This window comes from Anomaloglossus baeobatrachus, chromosome 9, assembly GCF_048569485.1.
Source record: "Anomaloglossus baeobatrachus isolate aAnoBae1 chromosome 9, aAnoBae1.hap1, whole genome shotgun sequence".
NCBI lineage: Eukaryota > Metazoa > Chordata > Amphibia > Anura > Aromobatidae > Anomaloglossus > Anomaloglossus baeobatrachus.
In genome coordinates, this window is record NC_134361.1 from 211,929,580 (window position 1) to 211,941,813 (window position 12,234).

The 12,234-nt window shown below is 53.5% G+C and overlaps 1 protein-coding gene across 1 annotated transcript in view; it reads left to right on the forward strand.

Moving 5' to 3' along the window:
- The window catches only part of PRRC2B (proline rich coiled-coil 2B), an 83,476-nt gene that overhangs the window by 45,541 nt on the left and 25,701 nt on the right, over positions 1-12,234 (forward strand).

The window sequence follows — 12,234 nt, forward strand, 5'->3', positions numbered from 1 at the left end:
CCGCCAATTCTGTGGTTTTGCGCAGAGCCTTATGGTTAAAGGACTGGAAAGCAGATGCTGGTTCCAAAAAATGCTTAACCAGCTTGCCATTATCTAGAGACAGACTGTTTGGTGAGCCATTGGCTGAAATCATAAAACAGTCCAAGGGTAAGGACTCTTCCTTGCCACAGCCCAGAGCAAGTAAACCTCAACAGAAAAAGTGGCAGTCGAGGTTTCGGTCCTTTCGAGGCTCGGGCAAGCCCCAATTCTCCTCGTCCAAAGGGACTCAGAAAGGACAAGGGAGCTCAGATTCCTGGCGGGCTCACTCACGCCCCAGGAAAGCAAATGGAGGAACCGCTTCCAAGGCGGCTACCTCATGACTTTCGGCCTCCTCCCTCCGCATCCTCGGTCGGTGGCAGGCTCTCCCGCTTTTGCGACATTTGGCTGTCACAGGTCAAAGACCGGTGGGTAACAGACATTTTGTCTCGCGGGTACAGAATCGAGTTCAGGTCTCGGCCTCCACTTCGGTTCTTCAGAACCTCCCCACACCCCAACCGAGCAGATGCCCTGCTGCAGGCGGTGGACTCTCTAAGAGCAGAAGGAGTCGTGATCCCTGTCCCCCCTCTGGAACGGGGGCGAGGATTTTACTCCAATCTCTTTGTGGTTCCAAAAAAGGACGGCTCCTTCCGTCCTGTTCTGGACCTAAAACTGCTCAACAAGCATGTGAACGCCAGGCGGTTCCGGATGGAATCCCTCCGCTCAGTCATTGCCTCAATGTCCCAAGAAGATTTCCTAGCATCAATAGACATCAAAGATGCTTATCTCCACGTGCCGATTGCTACGGAGCACCAACGCTTTCTGCGCTTCGTGATAGGAGACGAACACCTTCAGTTCGTGGCTCTGCCATTTGGTCTGGCGACAGCCCCCCGGGTGTTCACCAAGATCATGGCGGCAGTGGTAGCAGTCTTGCACTCTCACGGACACTCTGTGATCCCTTACTTGGACGATCTACTGGTCAAGGCACCCTCTCAGGAGGCATGCCAACTCAGCCTGAGTTTTGCACTGGAGACTCTCCAGGCGTTCGGGTGGATCATCAACTTCCCAAAGTCAAATCTGTCACCGACCCAATCACTAACGTATCTTGGCATGGAGTTTCATACTCTATCAGCGATAGTGAAGCTTCCGCTGAGCAAGCAGCGGTCACTACAGACAGGGGTGCAGGCTCTCCTTCAAAGTCAGTCGCACTCCTTAAGACGCCTCATGCACTTCCTCGGGAAGATGGTGGCGGCAATAGAGGCGGTTCCGTTTGCGCAGTTTCATCTGCGTCCACTTCAATGGGACATTCTCCGCCAATGGGACGGGAGGTCGACATCCCTGGACAGGAAAGTCTCCCTTTCCCAAACGGCCAAGGACTCTCTGCAGTGGTGGCTCCTGTCCACCTCATTATCACAGGGAAGATCCTTCCTACCACCGTCCTGGGCGGTGGTCACGACAGACGCGAGTCTGTCAGGGTGGGGAGCAGTGTTTCTCCACCACAGGGCTCAGGGTACGTGGACTCAGCAGGAGTCCAGCCTTCAGATCAATGTTCTGGAAATCAGAGCAGTGTATCTTGCCCTTCTAGCCTTCCAGCAGTGGCTGGAAGGGAAGCAGATCCGAATTCAATCGGACAACTCCACAGCGGTGGCATACATCAATCACCAAGGGGGGACTCGCAGTCGGCAAGCCTTCCAGGAAGTCCGGCGCATTATGATGTGGGTGGAAGCCACGGCCTCCACCATATCCGCAGTTCACATCCCCGGCGTAGAAAACTGGGAAGCAGACTTCCTCAGTCGCCAGGGCATGGACGCAGGGGAATGGTCCCTTCACCCGGACGTGTTTCACGAAATCTGTCGCCGATGGGGAAGGTCGGACGTCGACCTGATGGCGTCCCGGCACAACAACAAGGTCCCAACCTTCATGGCACGGTCTCGCGATCAAAGAGCCCTAGCAGCAGACGCCCTAGTGCAAGATTGGTCGCAGTTCCGGCTCCCTTATGTGTTTCCACCTCTGGCACTCTTGCCCAGAGTGCTACGCAAGATCAGATCCGACTGCAGCCGCGTCATACTCGTCGCCCCAGACTGGCCAAGGAGGGCGTGGTATCCGGATCTGTGGCATCTCACGGTCGGCCAACCGTGGGCACTTCCAGACCGACCAGACTTACTGTCCCAAGGGCCGTTTTTCCATCGGAATTCTGCGGCCCTGAACCTGACTGTGTGGCCATTGAATCCTGGATCCTAGCGTCTTCAGGATTATCCCAAGGGGTCGTTGCCACCATGAGACAGGCTAGGAAGCCCACGTCTGCTAAGATCTACCACAGAACGTGGAGGATATTCTTATCCTGGTGCTCTGCTCAGGGAGTGTCTCCCTGGCCATTTGCATTACCTATCCTTCTTTCTTTCCTGCAATCTGGGTTAGAAAAAGGGTTGTCGCTCGGCTCCCTGAAAGGACAAGTCTCGGCGCTATCCGTCTTTTTTCAGAAGCGTCTAGCACGACTTTCTAAGGTGCGCACGTTCCTACAGGGGGTTTGCCATATCGTTCCCCCGTACAGGCGGCCGTTAGATCCATGGGATCTGAACAGGGTACTAGTTGCCCTCCAGAAGCCGCCCTTCGAGCCTCTGAAGGAGGTTTCACTTTCTAGACTATCACAGAAAGTGGCTTTTCTGGTAGCGATCACATCTCTCCGGAGAGTGTCTGAGCTAGCAGCGCTGTCTTCCAAGGCTCCCTTCCTGGTCTTCCACCAGGACAAGGTAGTGCTGCGCCCCATTCAGGAGTTTCTCCCGAAGGTGGTATCCTCTTTTCATCTTAATCAGGATATCTCTTTGCCTTCGTTTTGTCCTCATGCAGTTCATCGGTATGAGAAGGACTTACATTTGTTAGATCTGGTGAGAGCACTCAGAATCTACATTTCCCGCACAGCGCCCCTGCGCCGTTCGGATGCACTCTTTGTCCTTGTCGCTGGTAAGCGCAAAGGGTCGCAGGCTTCTAAGGCCACCCTGGCTCGATGGATCAAAGAACCAATTCTTGAAGCCTACCGTTCTGCGGGGCTTCCGGTTCCATCAGGGCTGAAGGCCCATTCTACCAGAGCCGTGGGTGCGTCCTGGGCATTGCGACACCAGGCTACGGCTCAACAGGTGTGCCAGGCAGCTACCTGGTCGAGTCTGCACACTTTCACCAAACATTATCAGGTGCATACCTATGCTTCGGCGGACGCCAGCCTAGGTAGAAAAGTCCTGCAGGCGGCAGTTGCCTCCCCGTAGGGGAGGGCTGTCTTTGCAGCTCTAACATGAGGTATTTCTTTACCCACCCAGGGACAGCTTTTGGACGTCCCAATCGTCTGGGTCTCCCAATAGAGCGCCGAAGAAGAAGGGAATTTTGTTACTTACCGTAAATTCCTTTTCTTCTAGCTCTTATTGGGAGACCCAGCACCCGCCCTGTTGTCCTTCGGGATTTTTGGTTTGTTTGCGGGTACACATGTTGTTCATGTTGAACGGTTTTCAGTTCTCCGATGTTACTCGGAGTGAATTTGTTTAAACCAGTTATTGGCTTTCCTCCTTCTTGCTTTTGCACTAAAACTGGTGAGCCAGTGATCCCACTGGGGGTGTATAGCCAGAAGGGGAGGGGCCTTACACTTTTTAGTGTAATTGCTTTGTGTGGCCTCCGGAGGCAGTGCTATACACCCAATCGTCTGGGTCTCCCAATAAGAGCTAGAAGAAAAGGAATTTACGGTAAGTAACAAAATTCCCTTCTTCCCGCACGGCGCCCCTGCGCCGTTCGGATGCACTCTTTGTCCTTGTCGCTGGTAAGCGCAAGGGGTCGCAGGCTTCTAAGGCCACCCTGGCTCGATGGATCAAAGAACCAATTCTTGAAGCCTACCGTTCTGCTGGGCTTCCGGTTCCGTCAGGGCTGAAGGCCCATTCTACCAGAGCCGTGGGTGCGTCCTGGGCATTGCGTCACCAGGCTACGGCTCAACAGGTGTGCCAGGCAGCTACCTGGTCGAGTCTGCACACTTTCACCAAACATTATCAGGTGCATACCTACGCTTCGGCGGACGCCAGCCTAGATAGAAGAGTCCTGCAGGCGGCAGTTGCCTCCCCGTAGGGGAGGGCTGTCTTCGCAGCTCTAACTTGAGGTATTCTTTACCCACCCAGGGACAGCTTTTGGACGTCCCAATCGTCTGGGTCTCCCAATGGAGCGCTGAAGAAGAAGGGAATTTTGTTACTTACCGTAAATTCCTTTTCTTCTAGCTCCTATTGGGAGACCCAGCACCCGCCCTGTTGTCCTTCGGGATTTTTGGTTGTTTTTCGGGTACACATGTTGTTCATGTTGAACGGTTTTCAGTTCTCCGACGTTACTTCGGAGTGAATTTGTTTAAACCAGTTATTGGCTTTCCTCCTTCTTGCTTTTGCACTAAAACTGGTGAGCCAGTGATCCCACTGGGGGTGTATAGCCAGAAGGGGAGGGGCCTTACACTTTTTAGTGTAATGCTTTGTGTGGCCTCCGGAGGCAGTGCTATACACCCAATCGTCTGGGTCTCCCAATAGGAGCTAGAAGAAAAGGAATTTACGGTAAGTAACAAAATTCCCTTCTTTTACAGTCCAAACTTGAGGTATTAATTTACCCACCCAGGGACTGCTTTTGGACGTCCCAATCGTCTGGGTCTCCCAATGGAGCGCCGAAGAAGAAGGGAATTTTGTTACTTACCGTAAATTCCTTTTCTTCTAGCTCCAATTGGGAGACCCAGCACCCGCCCCTGTTCCTTCGGGATTTTTGGTTGTTCGGGTACACATGTTGTTCATGTTGAATGGTTTCAGTTCTCCGATGTTCCTTCGGATTGAATTGTTTAACCAGTTATTGGCTTTCCTCCTTCTTGCTTTTGCACTAAAACTGAAGCAGCCCGTGATCCCACGGGGGGTGTATATGCAGAAGGGGAGGGGCCTTACACTTTTTAGTGTAATACTTTGTGTGGCCTCCGGAGGCAGTAGCTATACACCCCAATCGTCTGGGTCTCCCAATTGGAGCTAGAAGAAAAGGAATTTACGGTAAGTAACAAAATTCCCTTCTTTTTCTCCCGCCCTCAGCCCTGACAGGCAGGGGAAGGGCGGGACGCTGCACGGAGCGAGCAGCAATGAGGGCTGGAGTATGATTTACATGCTCCACTCCCCTCACTGTACACAGTATGAGCGCCCGTTTCGCGCACTTTCTCGGCCACGCCCACAGCTTCCTCAGCTCGTCAGGACGCCGCAGCCATTCCTGTCAGCTCCACCGACGCTGCAGAGAGGGACATATTCATGGGAGACCCAGACACGGTCTCTGGTGGCCTCACAACCGCTTAGGCGGCTGGTAAACAGCACATGTGGTGCTAGCCCCATGGTGCTGTATTGTATGGGTACATTATTTGTGTACTGTATATAATTTACACTGTATGAGCACAGTTCTTTCTGGCTATATACCCTATTGTGTTACTCAGGGAAAACTATAGCATGGAGCCCATAAAAGGCAGGGGTGCCAAAACACAGGCTTATTATGTTGCCTGCGCCGCATGTAAGACCCAGCTACCGGCAGGTTCCACTGACCCTCATTGTGTACAGTGTTCGACCCCTGTGACACATCCTCAGCCGGATCCTCTGCTAAGAGGGGCCCAGGGGGAGCCACCTGTTGACACTGTCCAGGTGACGGGGACTGAGTTTGCAGCCTTTAAGGATCAACTCTCTGAGACTATGGCTAAGATACTAGAAGCCTTGCAGTCCAGACCGGTATCTCAGCAAAGGGACTCTGTTGAATCATTGTTCCCTGACCCCCCTCAGTTGGACCAACAATGTCCTCACGGGGTATCTCATACATCCCAGACGGAGGGTTCGGACTTAGAACCTAGCCCCAGATCGTCTAAGCGAGCCCGCTTAGAATTTCCCTCGACATCATATTGTTTAGGGTCTCAGCGGGGGGATTCTCTGGTTGATGATGCGGAAACAGCTGATCAGGATTCTGATCCTGGGAGCGCTCTCAATCTTAATTCCCCAGACGGGGACGCCATAGTGAATGATCTTATTGCATCCATTCATCAGTTGCTGGATATTCTTCCCTCAGCCCCTCCGGCGGAGGAGTCTGATTCTCAGCAGGAGAAATTTCGCTTCAGGTTCCCCAAGCGTACACAGAGTATGTTTCTAGACCACTCTGATTTCAGAGAGGCAGTCCAGAATCACCATGCTTGTCCGGATAAGCGTTTCTCTAAGCGCCTTAAGGATACACGTTATCCTTTTCCCCCGGAAGTGGTTAAAGGTTGGATTCAATGTCCCAAAGTGGATCCTCCAATCTCCAGACTGGCGGCTAGATCCATACTTGCAGTGGAAGATGGGGCCTCGCTTAAAGATGCCACTGACAGGCAGATGGAGCTCTGGATGAAATCCATCTATGAAGCTATCGGAGCTTCTTTTGCCCCAGCATTCGCAGCCGTATGGGCGCTACAAGCTATATCAGCAGGTCAAGCGAAAATTGAAGCGGCCGCGCCACAAGTGGCTTCCATTACCTCCCAGACCTCGGCAATTGCGTCTTACGCTATGAATGCTGTCCTGGACTCTGAGCCGTACGGCAGTTGCGACCGCCAATTCGGTAGTAGTCCGCAGGGCCTTGTGGCTACGGGAGTGGAAGGCAGATTCCGCTTCCAAAAAAGCGTTTAACCGGTTTGCCAATTTCTGGCGATAGGCTCTTTGGCGAGCGCCTGGATGAAATCATCAAACAATCCAAGGGAAAGGATACATCCTTACCCCAGCCCAAGCAGAACCTCTCCCAACAGAGGAGAGGGCAGTCGAGGTTTCGGTCCTTTCGGGGCGCGGGCAGGTCCCAATTCTCCTCGTCCAAAAGGTCTCAGAAAGAACAAAGGAACTCTGATGCATGGCGGTCTAATTCACGTCCTAAAAAGGCCATTGGGAGCACCGCTAACAAAGCGGCTGCCTCATGACTTCTACCTCCTCTAGTAGCATCCTCGGTCGGTGGCAGGCTCTCCCACTTTTGCGACACCTGGCTGCCACAAATAAAAGACCGCTGGGTGAGAGACATTCTGTCTCACGGTTACAAGATAGAGTTCATCTCTCGTCCCCCGACTCGATTCTTCAGGTCTTCTCCGCCTCCCGAGAGAGCCGAGGCTCTTCTGCAGGCGCTGGGCACTCTGAAGGCAGAAGGAGTGGTGGTCCCTGTTCCTCTTCATCAACAGGGCCACGGTTTTTACTCCAACTTGTTTGTGGTCCCAAAGAAGGACGGGTCTTTCCGTCCTGTCCTAGACCTGAAACTTCTCAACAAACACGTAAAGACCAGGCGGTTCCGGATGGAATCCCTTCGCTCCGTCATCGCCTCAATGTCCCAAGGAGATTTCCTTGCATCGATCGATATCAAAGATGCTTATCTCCACGTTCCGATTGCCCCAGAGCACCAGCGCTTCTTGCGCTTCGCCATAGGAAACGAACACCTGCAGTTCGTGGCACTGCCATTCGGCCTGGCAACAGCCCCACGGGTTTTCACCAAGGTTATGGCTACTGTAGTAGCGGTCCTCCATTCTCAGGGTCACTCGGTGATCCCGTACTTGGACGATCTGTTGATCAAGGCACCCTCTCTAGAGGCATGCCAACACAGCCTCGACGCTACCCTGGAGACTCTCCAGAGTTTCGGGTGGATCATCAATTTTCCAAAGTCAAATCTGACACCGGCCCAATCGCTCACATACCTTGGCATGGAGTTTCATACCCTCTCAGCGATAGTGAAGCTTCCGCTGATCAAGCAGCGGTCACTACAGACAGGGGTACAATCTCTCCTTCAAGGCCAGTCACACCCCTTGAGGCGCCTCATGCACTTCCTGGGGAAGATGGTGGCAGCAATGGAAGCAGTCCCTTTCGCGCAGTTTCACCTGCGTCCTCTTCAATGGGACATCCTACGCAAATGGGACAGGAAGCCGACGTCCCTCGACAGGACCGTCTCCCTCTCTCAGGCGACCAAAGCTTCCCTTCGGTGGTGGCTTCTTCCCACTTCATTGTCGAAGGGGAAATCCTTCCTACCCCCATCCTGGGAAGTAGTCACGACGGACGCAAGTCTGTCAGGGTGGGGAGCGGTTTTTTCTCCACCACAGGACTCAGGGTACGTGGACCCGGCAAGAGTCCTCGCTTCAGATCAATGTTCTGGAAATTCGGGCAGTGTATCTTGCCCTGAAAGCGTTCCAGCAGTGGCTGGAAGGCAAGCAGATCAGAATTCAGTCGGACAATTCCACAGCGGTGGCATACATCAATCACCAAGGCGGCACACGCAGTCGGCAAGCCTTCCAGGAAGTTCGGCGGATTTTGATGTGGGTGGAAGCCACGGCCTCCACCATCTCTGCAGTTCACATCCCAGGCGTGGAAAACTGGGAAGCAGATTATCTCAGTCGCCAGGGCATGGACGCAGGGGAATGGTCCCTTCACCCGGACGTGTTTCAGGAGATCTGTTGCCGCCGGGGGGTGCCGGACGCCGACCTCTTGGCGTCCCGGCACAACAACAATGTCACGGCATTCATGGCACGTTCTCACGATCACAGAGCTCTGGCAGCAGACGCCTTAGTTCAAGATTGGTCGCAGTTTCAACTCCCTTATGTGTTTCCTCCGCTGGCACTGTTGCCCAGAGTGTTACGCAAGATCAGGGCCGACTGCCGCCGCGCCATCCTCGTCGCTCCAGACTGGCCGAGGAGGTCGTGGTACCCGGATCTGTGGCATCTCACGGTCGGCCAACCGTGGGCACTTCCAGACCGACCAGACTTGCTGTCTCAAGGGCCGTTTTTCCATCTGAATTCTGCGGCCCTCAACCTGACTGTGTGGCCATTGAGTCCTGGATCTTAGCGTCTTCAGGATTATCTCAAGAGGTCATTGCCACTATGAGACAGGCTAGGAAACCAACGTCCGCCAAGATCTACCACAGGACGTGGAAAATATTCCTGTCATGGTGCTCTGATCAGGGTTTTTCTCCCTGGCCATTTGCCTTGCCCACTTTTCTGTCCTTTCTTCAGTCCGGATTGGAAAAGGGTTTGTCGCTTGGCTCCCTTAAGGGACGAGTCTCTGCGCTCTCTGTGTTTTTTCAGAAGCGCCTAGCCAGACTTCCACAGGTACGCACGTTCCTGCAGGGGGTTTGTCACATCGTCCCTCCTTACAAACGTCCGTTGGAACCCTGGGATCTGAACAGGGTGCTGATGGTTCTTCAGAAACCACCGTTCGAGCCAATGAGGGATATTTCTCTCGCACGCCTTTCGCAGAAAGTGGTTTTCCTAGTAGCAGTCACTTCACTTCGGAGAGTGTCTGAGCTAGCAGTATTGTCATGCAAAAGCCCCTTTCCTGGTGTTTCACCAGGACAAGGTGGTTCTGCGTCCGGTTCCGGAATTTCTACCTAAGGTGGTATCCCCTTTTCATCTCAATCAGGATATCTCCTTACCCTCTTTTTGCCCTCATCCAATTCACCAATGTGAAAAGGATTTGCACTTGTTAGATCTGGTGAGAGCACTCAGACTCTACATTTCTCGTACGGCGCCGCTCGGATGTACTCTTTGTCCTTGTCGCTGGCCAGCGTAAAGGGTCACAGGCTTCCAAATCAACCCTGGCTCGGTGGATCAAGGAACCAATTCTCGAAGCTTACCGTTCTGCTGGGCTTCCGGTTCCCTCAGGGCTGAAGGCCCGTTCTACCAGAGCCGTGGGCGCGTCCTGGGCTTTGAGGCACCAGGCTACGGCTCAGCAGGTGTGTCAGGCGGCTACTTGGTCGAGCCTGCACACTTTCACGAAACGCTATCAGGTGCATACCTATGCTTCGGCGGATGCCAGCCTAGGTAGGCGAGTCCTTCAGGCGGCGGTTGCCCACCTGTAGGAAGAGGCCGTTTACGGCTCTATTATGAGGTATTATTTTACCCACCCAGGGACTGCTTTTGGACGTCCCAATTGTCTGGGTCTCCCAATGGAGCGACAAAGAAGAAGGGAATTTTGTTTACTTACCGTAAATTCCTTTTCTTCTAGCTCCAATTGGGAGACCCAGCACCCGCCCCTGTTTTTTTGTGTACACATGTTGTTCATGTTGAATGGTTTCAGTTCTCCGATATTCCTTCGGATTGAATTTACTTTAAACCAGTTTATAATTTTTTTCCTCCTTCTTGCTTTTGCACCAAAACTGAGGAGCCCGTGGGAGCACGGGGGGTGTATAGGCAGAAGGGGAGGGGCTTTACACTTTTAGTGTAATACTTTGTGTGGCCTCCGGAGGCATAGCCTATACACCCAATTGTCTGGGTCTCCCAATTGGAGCTAGAAGAAAAGGAATTTACGGTAAGTAAACAAAATTCCCTTCATCTTGGCATGGAGTTTCATACTCTCTCAGCGATAGTGAAGCTTCCGCTGGACAAACAGCGTTCACTACAGACAGGGGTACAATCTCTCCTTCAAGGCCAGTCACACCCCCTGAGGCGCCTCATGCACTTCCTAGGGAAGATGGTAGCAGCAATGGAGGCAGTTCCTTTTGCGCAGTTTCACCTGCGCCCACTTCAATGGGACATTCTCCGCAAATGGGACAGGAAGTCGACGTCCCTCGACAGGAACGTCTCCCTTTCGCGGGCAGCCAAGGCTTCCCTTCAGTGGTGGCTTCTCCCCACTTCTCTGTCGAAGGGGAAATCCTTCCTGCCCCCATCCTGGGCGGTGGTCACGACGGACGCGAGCCTGTCAGGGTGGGGAGCGGTCTTTCTCCACCACAGGGCTCAGGGTACTTGGACTCAGACAGAGTCCTCCCTTCAGATCAATGTTCTGGAGATAAGGGCAGTGTATCTTGCCCTAAAGGCGTTCCAGCCGTGGCTGGAAGGCAAACAGATCCGAATTCAGTTGGACAACTCCACAGCGGTGGCATACATCAACCACCAAGGCGGGACACGCAGTCGGCAAGCCTTCCAGGAAGTCCGGCGGATTCTGCTATGGGTGGAAGCCACAGCCTCCACCATATCCGCAGTTCACATCCCGGGCGTAGAAAACTGGGAAGCAGACTTTCTCAGTCGCCAGGGCATGGACGCAGGGGAATGGTCCCTTCACCCGGACGTGTTCCAGGAGATCTGTTGCCGCTGGGGGGTGCCGGACGTCGACCTAATGGCGTCCCGGCACAACAACAAGGTCCCGGCATTCATGGCACGGTCTCAAGATCACAGAGCTCTGGCGGCAGACGCCTTAGTTCAGGATTGGTCGCAGTTTCAACTCCCTTATGTGTTTCCTCCGCTGGCACTGTTGCCCAGAGTGTTACGCAAGATCAGGGCCGACTGCCGCCGCGCCATCCTCGTCGCTCCAGACTGGCCGAGGAGGTCGTGGTACCCGGATCTGTGGCATCTCACGGTCGGCCAACTGTGGGCACTACCAGACCGACCAGACTTGCTGTCTCAAGGGCCGTTTTTCCATCTGAATTCTGCGGCCCTCAACCTGACTGTGTGGCCATTGAGTCCTGGATCCTAGCGTCTTCGGGGTTATCCCAAGAGGTCATTGCCACTATGAGACAGGCTAGGAAACCAACGTCCGCCAAGATCTACCACAGGACGTGGAAGATATTCCTGTCGTGGTGCTCTGCTCAGGGTTTTTCTCCCTGGCCATTTACCTTGCCCACTTTTCTGTCCTTCCTTCAATCCGGATTGGAAAAGGGTTTGTCACTCGGCTCCCTTAAGGGACAAGTCTCTGCGCTCTGTGTTTTTTCAGAAGCGCCTAGCCAGACTTCCACAGGTACGCACGTTCCTGCAGGGGGTTTGTCACATCGTCCCTCCTTACAAGCGTCCGTTGGAACCCTGGGATCTGAACAGGGTGCTGATGGTTCTTCAGAAACCACCATTCGAGCCAATGAGGGATATTTCTCTCACGCCTTTCGCAGAAAGTGGTCTTCCTAGTAGCAGTCACTTCACTTCGCAGAGTGTCTGAGCTAGCAGCGTTGTCGTGCAAAGCCCCTTTCCTGGTGTTTCACCAGGACAAGGTGGTTCTGCGTCCGGTTCCGGAATTTCTCCCTAAGGTGGTATCCCCCTTTCATCTCAATCAGGATATCTCCTTACCCTCTTTTTGTCCTCATCCAGTTCACCAATGTGAAAAGGATTTGCACTTGTTAGATCTGGTGAGAGCACTCAGACTCTACATTTCTCGTACGGCGCCCCTGCGCCGCTCGGATGCACTCTTTGTCCTTGTCGCTGGCCAGCGTAAAGGGTCACAAGCTTCC